The 9,437-nt window shown below is 37.9% G+C and overlaps 1 long non-coding RNA gene and 1 pseudogene across 1 annotated transcript; both read right to left on the minus strand.

Annotated features, from left to right (window-relative positions):
- Window positions 1–666: 666 nt before the first annotated feature.
- On the minus strand, window positions 667–8,096 carry LOC139182090 (uncharacterized). The gene is made up of 3 exons (XR_011565672.1): window positions 7,584–8,096; window positions 7,016–7,110; window positions 667–1,215 (listed from the first exon to the last, which is right to left on the minus strand). It is a non-coding gene; the product is annotated as an uncharacterized lncRNA (long non-coding RNA).
- Window positions 1,843–4,611, minus strand: LOC139182089 (zinc finger protein 724-like; annotated as a pseudogene).
- Window positions 8,097–9,437: the final 1,341 nt, after the last annotated feature.

Below are 9,437 nucleotides of genomic sequence, written 5' to 3' on the forward strand. Positions count from 1 at the left end.
GAAGTCAATTATAAGAAATGAAAGAAACAATCAGAAAAAAAAGATTCTCTTAGTGTTCCTCTCAAATTAAGAAGGAAGTAATGGGACATATTAAACAAGATCAAATTAATATGCTCATAGGGAAATTAATCTCATCTTGAAACTAATTTCTGACCTCCTTGAAATTTAATAAAAGCTGTTCTTAAAATCCTTGAGCAGATAAGTAAAGTTCATAAATTTTGAACTAAAAAAAAAACCCCATAAAATAGGTTTTTCATAATTAACAGGCCAGTAAGCAAAACGGGATCTGCATGGAAAGAATCTCAAAATAAAGATTCATGAAATATGGGAGAAATGAATTCAATGAAAAGTAAACAAATTAGATTTACTTTCTGAATCTAAGGTTTTTAGTTAGTAACTCATCAAAAGTTTTGGAATGACCAGTTTTGATTTAACATTTCTAAACTCTGCAAAAGACATGTGTATAAACACATATACCCACACTGCTCTTCTTCTTAGGTTTCATACTCTTAAAATATACCTTTGTATATTTACATTTTGCATTCAGTGTAGGTCAAAGCCATGAAATACTGTGTTCCATAAGTTGAGACAAAGAACATGTGCAAAGAAATAGATAGCATAAAATTGTATAAATATGATTCCAGATTTTGATAAATATGGCTTTAATTATATTTTTGTGACTTTCTTAAATCTACATTTGTTAAAAGGAACCTCCAGCAGGAATGGAGAGTCTCAGGTCAACAAAAAAGCACAATGGAAATTGATGCAGATGAGTTTATTACTCAAGGTCTTGAGTGAATTAACAGCAAGCCTTGAGGGCCCCCTGAGGGAGGTCAAGGCTAGAACCAGGCTGAGAAAGCTCCAGTACTTGGGGTTCAGGCCTTTCTAAGGGACCCTGGGTGAAGTGCTGTGGGCTCCTCAGGCTGAGTGTGGATGGGTCCATTCAAACCAAGAGGAGCAGGATTCTGGTGAGCGCTGTGAGAGTGTCATTGAAGGAGGGCCTGTAAAGTAGACCCTGGGGTTCAGCAAGACTGCTGGTCTCAAGGAAGGGGGTCATCTAGTGAAGGTGCTCACAGGACTGGCTGGTGTGAGTTCAACGAACCGCAGGCTGCCTGCTCCCCAGACAGACGCTGAGGCAGCAACAGCACGGAGCAGTCAGGGATGCTCTCAACAGTACTCTGTATGGTCCTTCTTATTAGAACTGTCACAGCGTCCCTGCAGTTACAGAGAGAGGGTGGGGGAAGGTACATTGTAGAAATTGTGGAAAATATGTGACATTATTTGAGGATTAAGAGCAGCAAATAGTTGATGCTTGATTTCTTCCCTGCAACCTTAAAGAAGGTGGGAGAGGTTAAAGTTGATGGTGGGTTAACACTTCATTCCACATCAACTGTAACACTAAAGACCACTCAGTTTTATTAATTAACGTATATTAATAGCACATACAGTTGACATAAAACCTTTTACAGTTCACTGTGGGATCCTTGATCAAAATAACCAATTACAAACACAGAGAAAGATATTCATGCCTTTGATATAATGATCTGAGAAAAGTATTTCTATGGTGTACAGAATGGAGGCTAATTGTTTCATAAACAGGAACCTATGTTAATCACATGACTTTTCCAGGAAGGGTGTCCAGTTCTTTTCTAGGGTATCAGAGAAGATGTCATTATTTCAGCCATGTCAACTAATATTCTGTTGATATTATAAAGATATTACAAAGATACATCAAGATTTCAGTGAACTGTTATTATTGATCTATTTCTGTTGGTATTATCAAGATACATCAAGATTTCAGTGAACTATTGATATTATCAAGATACATCAAGATTTCGGTGATATTATAAAGATATACCAAGATTTCAGTGAACTGTCATTGTTTCATCCTTAAAAAACAAGTGACATAACTAGGGAAAACTTAGAACAAACCTGCCTTACTTTAATACACAGAATCATTCCCTGATCACCGACATCATGGTGACCTCCAGGGATGTTTGACTTCAATGACAGAACGCCTCCATTTAGATGTTCACTGTACATTTTACATTACTGTGTCCTTAATCTTCTAATGAAGAACAAATATAAATCATGCCCACCCAATACACAAGGGCTTCTCTTATCTTTGGGGCATCAACCATCAAAAACATAAGTTCATATACAGTAATTCTCCTTTAGAGTGAATTCAGAGAAGAGCAACTGATGAAATGCTTTCTAGTACACATTCTCTGATACTTATTTAGATTTGATGATTGATTAAATACTTTCCTACAACTGTTTTTACATCACTCACATATCTTTCTTGTATAAACACAGGCTCATGTTTTCTAAAGTGTGTATTTAGGACAAACCTCTTTCATCACTTATTATATTACCAGAGTTTCTCTCCAGTACGTGTTCTCTGACATTGAGTGAGGCGAGAGTGATTACAGCCTTTGCCACTTTCCTTATGTTTAGGCTTTTAAGTTTCTCTGAAGGATGAATTCTCTGATGCTGACCAAGACTTGAGCTTTGGGTAAAGGCTTTGCCATGTTCCTTTACATCTGGATGATTTCTGCCCAATGTGAATTTGCTGATGTTGGTAAGGCTTGAAATTTGGTTAGATTTTGCCACAATCCTTACATTTATAAGGTTTCTCTCCAAGTATGAATTATCTGATGTCTAGAAAGACTTGACCTCTGATTAAAGGCTTTACCACATTCTGTACATTTATAAGGCTTCCTTGTAGGATGAATTTGCTCATGTTCAGTAAAATGTGATTTACAATTAAAGGCTTTGCTACAATCCTTACATTTATAAGGTTTCTCTCCAAGTATGAATTATCTGATGTCTAGAAAGACTTGACTTCTGATTAAAGGGTTTACCACATTTAGTACATTTATAAGCCTTCCTTGTAGGATGAATTTGCTTATGTTGAGTACGATGTGATTTACAATTAAAGGCTTTGCCACAATATTTACATTTATAAGGTCTCTCTCCAGTAATGGATTCACTAATGTTGAGTGAGACTTGAGCTGTGCCTAAAGGCTTTGCCACACTCTGTACATTTATACTGCTTCTCCCCAGTATGAATTATCTGATACTGAGTTAGGCTTCCACGCCGCTTAAAAGACTTGTCACATTCTGTGCATTTATAAGGCTTCTTTTCAGTATGAATTTGCTGATGTTGAATAAGATGTGAGCCACAGATAAAGGCTTTGGCACATTCTCTACATTTGTATAGAGTATCCCCAGTATGAATTCGCTGATGCATAGTGAGATATGAACACCTATTAAAGGCTCTGCCACATTCTCTACATCTGTAAGGCTTTTCCCCAGTATGAATTACCTGATGTTGAGTAAGATTTGAGCAACAGGTATAGACTTTCCCACATTCCTTACATTTATAAGGTCTCTCCCTAGTATGGGTTTGTTGATGTTAAGTAAGACACGAGGGACAGATAAAGGCTTTGACACACTCTGTACATTTGAAAGGCTTCCTTTCTGTATGGATTTTCCTATGGCTACTTAGATTTAATGATTTAGTGACTATTTTCCCACATGTGTTACTCTTGTAATGTTTCTCCACATTCTGAATACTCTGCTGTTGTCCAAGTTTACAAGACTGATTACAAACTTTACTATATTCACTACAATTATAAGCCTTCTTTCCAATATCCACACTTTTATACAGAGAAACATCTGCTCTTTGATAAAAGATATTCCTACATTTATTACTTCCAGAATCATTGTCTAAAAATGGATTTCCCTGGTGTTTCATGAGACTTGAGCCTTGGTCAATGTTATGTCCAGTTTCATTGAATAAATACTTTCTCACCCCATCATACCCCATCATAAAGACTCTTGTAATTGTTGGGGGTAGAGCTCTTGCTTAAAGCCTTACTCATTTTATGATACATGAAAAGTTGTCCTGCATTAACTACACCCCCATATGCATTGACCATTGATGTTTGAATAATGTCTCTTCCATTTTTATCAACATTGCAGATTTTGAAAAAGGGAAAAAATATCTGTTGTTTGAAGAATACTGAACCCTTGCTAAAGGCTCTCAAGTTGATTACACTGGGAATCTTTTCCCTCATTTTTAAATTTCTGGTCTTCAGACATATTTGAATGTATGTTTAATTGAATATTGCATTTAGAGTGGTTTGAATGATTATCTGCAGTAGAGACTAGATGACTTTCCAGATTTTCCACAGTTCCTTTCAGAGAACATGTATATGTCAAAAAACGATGTGGGTCTTTGCTGACAAACATACATTTCTCTGCAGATGTTAGTGACTTAAATTGGTCTTTTTCCCAGTTTGATTCACAACCTTGATTTCTCTTGGCAGTAATGTTTACATTATGAGAAACTGTCCCAGTTGGGTTATGTCCATCATAACATCCTCTCTGTCCTTCACATGCCCGTGTATGTTCCCAGTCTTTCATTAAATGTAAATTTACAAGGTGAAATATTTCATATATTTATAGGTTTTCTATTAGACATAAATCTTCAAAGCCTGGATTTCTTGGCATCACACACTGGGTGTGTAGAGAAGACGCAGCTGAAAGGGCAAATAACAAGTTATTCTACTTACTATTCTCAGTGAATATAGTTTAAAATTTACATAAAACTGATACACCCTTAGCTAGATTAAGAATGAAACAGAGAAGGAAGGAGTCAAAATGACAGAGGATTAGAAAGACATGGAATTCGTCTTTCTACACAAATGCATCAATACATCTAGAAATGGATTAAGTCTCACGCAGCTCCTCCTGAACACTAGCAGAGGACCGTGGACACCTAAAAGGACAAGAAAGATTCTGTTTAGCCAGGTGGGACCAAAGCAAATGAAGGAAAGGGAAGAGGAGAGGAAGTGGGATGGGACCTGCAACCCTTGGGGGAGCTCACTGGGACAGAAGGGAGCCTCATTCTCTTATGGGAAGAGGAGGCAGCACCTGTTAGAGGCAGGCAGGACAGAGTGAGGCCGCGACAGACGGTACTAACCACAGCCCTGCTCCCCAAGCCTGAGCGGGGAGTCCACCACTGCACACGAGGGCTGGGTCCTGAAATGTGGGGTTTGGAGAGCAGACCCAGGCAGAGGACTGCGGTTGGCCGTGAGGAGACATCCTGAGGGGACAGGAGGGAGGGAGGAGCTCTGCAAACGGGATGCTTGTGGAGGAAGCCTGAACCACCAGAGAAGCAGAGCAGCGTTGTTGAGTGATGCCCAAAGGGAAGAACCACCATTGCAGCCCCTCTCCTCCTATGCCAGCCCCTCCTGGCCAGGCACTAGCAAGGACTCCCACAGGGTTGGGTGAGCTCACCACCCCAGCTGCTGCCTCCTCCCCTATGACCCTCGCCACCAGGGTGGACTCCTGTGCTCCAGGGCAGCCCGAGGAGCAGGTGCCTGTGGGTGGCCCACGCGCACTGGGGGGGCGGAAAACACAGCTGAGCCCCAGGGTCATGCATCTAAGGAAGAAAAGTGAAATCTCACAGCTGCACAGACCATGATTTTATACCCCCACAACTGGCTTTGTCAACTCAGCACCTACAGAAAGCCTGATTAGACAATAAGGACTCCCACAGTCCTGATAGCTGTAGCTTTAGCAGCTGGAGACTTTGTGAGCTTGTACTTGAGGGAGCTGGACCAGGCCAGAGTCTGAGACCACAAGCACAGAAAATTTCACAAAATGAGATGAAGAATGAAAAAGAAATATGTTGTAGAGAAAGGACCAAGATAAAAACCTACAACTAAATTAAGAATAGATAGTTAATCTAATGATTACTAATGATTACAATCTAATGATGACTTTAAGTAATCATTTGCTTTAAGTAATCTTAAATTGAGATACCAAACATTTTCACAATTACTAGGTGCCTATTAATTCTTTAACCCACTTTTTACCACATGTGTTTTTACTTGAGCATATTCTATTAGATGTTTGAATCTAAAAATCATAAGTGATATTGGCATAGAGCTAATCAGAAAGTGAAGATGTATAGGATAAAGTCCTGGGATGCTTCATAACAAACAAGATAAACTCAATAAAGTAGTAGTTCTTATGAAATCAAATAAGAAGTGAGACTTTAAAAATGTGGTAAGAACACAAGGAACTCTACTCAGCGCTCTGTGGAGACCTAAGTGGGGAGGAAATCTAAAAAAGTATATATATATATATATATATATATATATATATATATATATGATTCTCTTTGCTATACAGCAGCACACTGTAAAACAGCTACACTCGAATAAAATTTTTTTAAAGATTTCTTCACATAATCTAAAAAGCTTAATAGTGAGAAACAACCAGAAAAAATATGGTAGAAAATGTTCTAAGCTCTCATGCCAATTTATTTTAACATTCTTTGAGTTAAATGAATATATTAAAGTATTTTAACATTGACGAATTGGGGCAAATACACTTAAGATATTTAACATGAGTTTATATAAAGAAAACAGAAACTTTGAAATAAACCTGGGATTTGCATTTCCTCATTTTAGAGAGATTTGGCTTTATGCAGTGAAGAAATTATTTGAGTATGAAATTTATAAGGCCATATTTATAGTTCCCAGTGGATTAGAAATTATAAAGCAGAAAACAAATGTCTGTCCCCAGTATTTCTAGAACTTTGGCAGTTTGTCTACAACTCCACCCAAACACTTCTGTCTAGAGGTAGAAATGAACTTTAAAAGGAGTGTCATAGAGTTACTCAGAAATGAACACAGTTTTCCTAGGATCCCCAAGAAATGAAAGAGCAGCCAACTCATGCAGGTTGTCACAGGCCAAGGGGAGAATTTCAGTTCTCGCTGGGAATGAGAAAAGTAATCACTGGAGATGAATTCATGAATGATTAAAGAGACAGAATGAGGAAGGTGATATCCATCTATGACAGCAACAGAAATAAGCCCAGACTTCTCCAAAATCATTTCCACTGAAGCAGATCTTCCCAAACCACATGACAAAGGACGACTTCCTCACTGATCCTTGGACCTCTCACCTGTCACAGGCTCCATCCATTCAGACATACCTGGGTGTATGGGTGTTGTCTCCACTCTCCTTATATTCCTGGAATCCTTCATTCGCTCCAGAAAGGTGACCAGGTCTGGCTTAGAGACACAAGTCCTGTTCATCAGAGAAAGGAGATTCATCAGTTTCCATTCCAATACGTATTCAGGTGAGAAAACAAGGTGTGGTAGAATACTGACACAGCCTAGAAAACTGATTTCCCCAAATGCTTTATTGAGAGCACCTATAAACACTAACAAAAACATAAAGACAGATCCTGAGATTCTGGTCTAGTACTACTAGGGAAAAGTTAGTAGTAGAGACGAGGAACAACTATTGTATACCACTGAACTTATAAAATTCCTAGTAATCTAGAGAGAAGGAGGCAGATTATCTCAAGAAAGAGGAAGGGTGGAATAATAAAGAATCATCATGACGTCTTTCTAACCTCACAAACTCCCATTCTTTTCCTAGAAAGCAGGGATCTGAAACTCTATTATAAGAAGCAGAAGATTCCAGGAGACATTCTGGAAATGCAGGAACCATAACCCAGTGGGTAGATAAGGGATTCTGAAGGCAGTTATCCTCACCCAAGGAGGCCAGGTTCCCGTAGTTCTCTAGCATCATGTCTCTGTACAATTCCCGCTGACCGAGGTCCAGGCACTCCCACTCCTCTTGAGTGAAGTCTATGGCTATATCCTGGAATGTCAGCCATCCCTGAAATACAAAGTACATATGCCATATGGCTGTCACTTCCTTATGTGACCCAAGATGAAACCAGCAAGAGAAATGATTTTGATTCAGGAGAATGTCTGGTATTACACAAGAATAAGATTTTCCACACTAATATTCTCTACCATATTTCTAACCCCAGAAAAAAAGAAGATGGTATACGATTCACAAAACTACTGTAGAGATCCTTTTTGTCTGGGAGAAGAACTATCGTATGATGTGATGTATAGAGGCAGGTTTAGAGTGTTGTTCTTGTGTTATACAGGATAAATTGTCTATCAACCAAACTGGGAATAGTTTTCTCTAAACTGGGAATATTTTTTAAAAGGAGATTCTAATTCAGGAATTCTGGAGTGGGGCCAGAGTTGTTGTTCTTTAACAAGCTCACTTCTAACTGAATCTCAGGTTCATGAATGGCATTGTGAGTAGCACAGAAGTAGAAGAGCCAGGTAGGGCTTCTCTGGTGGCTCAGCTGGTAAAGAATCTGCCCGCAATGTGGGAGACCTCGGTTCGATCCCTAGGTTGAGAAGATCCCCTGGAGAAGGGAACAGCTACCCTCTTCAGTATTCTGGCCTGGAGAATTCCATGGACTGTATAGTCCATGGGATTGCAAAGACTTGAACAGCCAGGTAAGAAGTCATAGTTAATATTGAACTGTACATGTTTTACAGATTTTACAGGTTTAATAGAATAGTAAGCATAGAAAACAACAGTCCTGTTGATATTTAGTATATACCATATATCTTTCTAAAAGTTTTTACATAGTCTTGAATGAGCCACATAAATAATTTAGATCAATAATATTGCTGTAACACTTATTTTAGAATATTTTGTCAGGTATTCAGTAAATGGTAGAGCTTGGGTTTTCTTTAGTTGATATGGACTAGAATTTATTTTTAAAAAACACATTTTTTTCTGTCTTCTAACTTTATTGAGGTTTTCAATGGCTAAGTCAAGGATCTCTCTTGGTAAATGTCAGACTGCACTTGAAAACATCTTTTGATATTTGTTCTAGGGTAAGACAATTCCACATTGATAAGAGAACAGACTCTATGATTTCAAAAACTTTAGACCATGAAATTTTTGTACCTTGTTTTATGTACTGAGATATGTTCCAGTTGGAGAAGAAAATGGCAACTGACTCCAGTATTCTTGCCTGGAGAATAGAAGAGCCTGGGAGGCTACAGTCCATGGGGTCACAAAGAGTCAGATACAACTGAAGTGACTTAGCACATATGTTCCAGTGTCTCCTAGTTTACAGGCTATTGGAAGTCAAATAGAATTTGTATCCTACTGTTGTGTACAAATTATATAAATCTTAATTATGTTGAATTGGTTCATGGTGCTTTTCAGGTCTAACTATAACCTTCTACTTTTAGAAATTAAATTAAATAAACTTTAATAAATCATAATCCATTCATTTTAGAATGAATATTCCATTAACTTTGGAGAGCTTGATATTGAAACTCCAACTAAAAATCTTAATTTATCTACTTAAAAAGACAAATGTATTATATAGTGGAACTATATGTAACTTTCTTCTGTGTTGTACATGTCTCCTGTAAATGTGTTATCATACTTTCATGGTATAAAAAAAGAAAAAATAAAAAGAACAGAGAAATATACAGAGACAACTCTAATAAATGTGTAGACAAGTGTAGGTAATTGGGAAGAACATAGTCCAAAAATGGATCAAATAGGTTAACATTTCC

Source organism: Bos indicus, unplaced genomic scaffold (assembly GCF_029378745.1).
Source record: "Bos indicus isolate NIAB-ARS_2022 breed Sahiwal x Tharparkar unplaced genomic scaffold, NIAB-ARS_B.indTharparkar_mat_pri_1.0 scaffold_80, whole genome shotgun sequence".
Lineage (NCBI taxonomy): Eukaryota > Metazoa > Chordata > Mammalia > Artiodactyla > Bovidae > Bos > Bos indicus.